The sequence below is a fragment of the Lemur catta genome, chromosome 18, assembly GCF_020740605.2.
Source record: "Lemur catta isolate mLemCat1 chromosome 18, mLemCat1.pri, whole genome shotgun sequence".
NCBI lineage: Eukaryota > Metazoa > Chordata > Mammalia > Primates > Lemuridae > Lemur > Lemur catta.
Genome location: NC_059145.1, coordinates 36,107,942 through 36,111,802, shown reverse-complemented (window position 1 = coordinate 36,111,802; position 3,861 = coordinate 36,107,942). Strand labels below are relative to the sequence as shown.

General features: G+C 41.4%; 1 non-coding gene across 1 annotated transcript; it reads right to left on the bottom strand.

The window, feature by feature from the left end:
* Positions 1 to 457: 457 nt before the first annotated feature.
* Positions 458 to 565, bottom strand: LOC123623738. Its single transcript, XR_006730016.1, has one exon. It is a non-coding gene; the product is annotated as a U6 spliceosomal RNA (small nuclear RNA).
* Between the last annotated feature and the right edge of the window lie 3,296 nt (positions 566 to 3,861).

Genomic DNA, 3,861 nt, shown 5'->3' with positions numbered 1-3,861 from the left:
CTTGGTGAATACCACAACTGCTTTGGGAATTTGGTCAAGCTTTTTTGGCTTTTATTTGTTTGTTTTTGCACCTGTTTTAGGCAGTTGAGGGCAGTATTAGAATAATTGATGAGCTCTTTTGTGGCTATACTATTCTCCTGAAAGCTAATTCCCAGGCTTCAAAGTTATCGCTGAGTCCACCCTCCTTGCCTTTTCTCTGCTAGAAGTGGTGAGGATGTTCCTGGTGTTTTACTTCTCTCCTCTCTTGGGGCCTCTTAAGTCAGAGAACTCATTTAATTCCCTATCTCCATCTGGGAGTGTTCTTGAGTTCTGTTTTTCCTCCAAGATCTGTGAGGAGACTGCTTCCTCATTACTAGATGTTCTTTCCCTTATATCTTCAGAACTGAGCATACTGCTCGACTTCCATTTTCTGTATTTTTCTTTTCTTTTCTCTCTTAGTCTGATTTTTTTTCTTTTTTTTTAAATGGAATGCTTCACAAATTTGCATGTCATCCTTGCGCAGGGGCCATGCTAATCTTCTCTGTATCATTCTGATTTTTAGTATATGTTCTGCCGAAGTGAGCACTCTCTTAGTCTATTTTCTAGCCATAGCTGCTTGCATCAAAAACCTTCTTTGCTTGTAGTTAGAGCCAATGAGTATGGGACGCTGTGGTTCTTCCAAAGTGTGCTATTTATATCCTAATGCCTCTACTTCGGTTTAAACAGCATTAATGAAGTAAAAATTTAGGAGCGATCTTTTCCCCTTTCTTTCCATTTCTAACCCTATGGCTCTGGCTTGACCAAGGGGCCCAGAATTATACCAATTTATGGTTTGGATGGATTGAGTTTATCTACCAACCCTGGAGTCACAAGATACAGATATTTGTCCTAATTTGCCATTTACTTGCTGTGGGCTATTAGGGGACTCACTTAATCTGAGTCTCCTGATTCCTTATCTGTATGAGTATAATAACTTCTTGCTTACTACACAGTTATGAAGATGGAAATGAAATAAGTTTTGTGATCTGTAAAGGACTATATGCATGTTAGTGAAACTCATCATAATCATTGTGGCTGATTTCCCAGGAATGTACCATTAATATTGTCAGTGATGGAGCTCTGAGACTGGCTGGCTCACTGAAACACAGGAAAGGGTGAGAATGCTGGAGAGTGGGCAGAGTGACAGAGTGGATCCCAAATACCTAAGGTTCCAAAGAACATGTAAGTGTGCTAATAAATAAGACTTGGACACTAGGTCCTATCTTCAGTCCCAAGACAAGGGGCCCTGTCCTCCTCAGCACTGCCTTCTCTGGCCTCTTTTGTCTTTAGAGCTCACTGTCAGTTTCTCACGGCTGTCCGTACCACTTATCGAATAAGATCAGGGTGATCTACGCCATTTGTCTTTCAAACTTCTGTGTTATTTTCCCCTACCAGAACACAAGTGTTTCAACGTCCAGGATCATGTATGTGAATGTCTCTTATCCCATAGTGATAGCATATCACAGTGATTTATACCAGGTAGGCACGAGAAATGTGTGGTGTTTATGCAAAGCTAGGCCATGATTTTCTTTGTTGAAGGTTGGAGGAAACAGAGTCTTCTGTATGTGTTCTGTTATTCTTTAAAAGTCTGTATTTTTAACAAAGCCATAAATGAACATACATTAAAAGTTAAACAGTGGTAAAAGGCTTATAAAAGCAGTAATCCCTGCCAACTACACATTCTAGTGTATTCCCTAGAAGTAACCACTTCTTAATTCTTTTAACTATTTCTCCTCCTTCCTTGGTCATATATACACATCTATATCATCTATATCTATATCTGTATCTATATCTACCTCCTGGTTCACCGATTTTATACATTACCTACTAACTTTAAGGATTGGTAGATAAAGAGTTTTAGCTCTCTTTCACTACCCTCTCCTCTTCCCATAATCACCATATAGTTATATCTCAAATTTTGGTTAACTCAATTGTCAGTGTTCCAGATATCTATTGCTGCTTAACAAATCATCACAAAACTTTGTGGCTTAAGACAACTACAATTTTTTTTTGAGACAGAGTCTTGCTCGGTTGCCCTGGGTTGAGCACATGGTGTCATCATAGCTCACTGTAACCTCAAACTCCTGGGCTCAAGTGATCCTCCTACCTCAGCCTCCTTAGTAGCTGGGACTACAGGTCCGCACCACCATGCCTGGCTAATTTTTCTGTTTTTGGTAGAGACAGGGTCTCACTCTTGCTTAGGCTGGTCTTGAACTCCTGAGCTCAAGCAATCCTCCTGTCTCGGCCTCCCAGAGTGCTAGGATTACAGGCACGAGTCACCATGCCCGGGCTATGATCTTTTTACTCTCTCTCATAATTCCTGTGGTTCAGGAATTGGGAAAGGCTCAACTGGATGGTTCTATCACACAATTGCAGTCGGGCAGTGGCTGGAGTTGGCCAGGCCATCTCTCTTCATGTAATCTCAGGGCTTTCCCATGTGGTCTCTCCCTGTGGGTTAGGTTGGGCTTCCTCATGACATGGAGGCCTCCCAGTGTGACTGTTCCAGTAAGGAAGGCAGAAGCTGAATCGCCTCGGAAGATACTGTCTCAGAAGTCACCTAGCATCACTTTTCCCATACTCTACTGGTTACCAAAGACCTGCTCAGATGACAAAGAATTGGGGCCATATTTTTAAACTGCCACAATTGATGTTTTCATTTTGATCAAAGAAATGTACTCTACTACTGAGCCAAGTAGTATACCATGGACACATTACCTTCTTGTATAACTTTTGTTTTTCCTGGAAAGATATGTGTCTTAATTTGTCATTTGCTTTATTGTCTTAGAATCTCTGGCTGTGTTTTCTCATATACACTCTGGCTGTAGTTTTCCACGTGGTCATACCTATTATTAATAGATGATTTGTCAGTAATATTTATTCCCCCCGTAGATGTTCCCCCTGGATTCCTCTGCTCTCCTCTGATCTAGGATAATTGCTTTCTGGGTCTGCTGCACAGCTGTTGTCCTAGGGATTTCCCTTCACCATCATTATGAGAATTTCCTTCATCTCTTCCTAGGTTAAACCCCTTGATTCCTGGATTCTATGTCTTCTTTTTTTTTGGCTCATATTTTTGTGAAACACATCCTTCAGTTACTTCTTTTTCTGAGAATGGATGCTTGGGAGGTAAGTTTCAGAGAACTGTGCATATCCTAAGACATCTTTTTCCTACCTTCTTACTTTTGCCTGTGTGCAGAATTCTAGGTTGCAAACACTCCCTCTGAGTTTTGAAGGCACTGCTCCTGTGCCTTCTGTCTTCCAATATGCCGATGTGAAGTCAAATGCCATTTGATCCTTCCTATGAAAACTGATTTTTCTCTCTGGAAGATTTTAGGATTTTCATTATACTCCCAGTATTTGTGCCTTAGATCTGGATCTTTTTTTCATTCATTGTTCTGGGCACTAATTGTTCGTATAAGTTATCTTTATGTGAATTAGAAAAAGTCATTCTCTTCTAGGGCCAAATTGTAAAAAGGCATTGTTTTTGGTAGACCAGGTAGAGAAAGATGCTCCTTCTGGGTAAACCAGTTAGAAGAAGACGACCCTTCCTCTAGGCTGGTGCACTAGGGTACAGGGCTTGGGGAGCAGAGCTTGGGCTTCACTTTTCTTGGCTGGGTGCCTTTGCGTAGGGCACACACTGCCTGACTGCGCTGCACCGTGACCCTGGCGTCGGGCACTTGGCAAGCGAGCCTTTCAATCTAGAGACTCACTATATTACGTACCTGGGAATTTTCTTGTATTGTTTCTTTAATAATTCCCTTCTCATTGTTCCCTCTGTCCTCTCCTCTGGGAATCTGATTTCTCAGATGTTGGACCTACTGATTGAGTTTCTTTCTAATTTCCTTG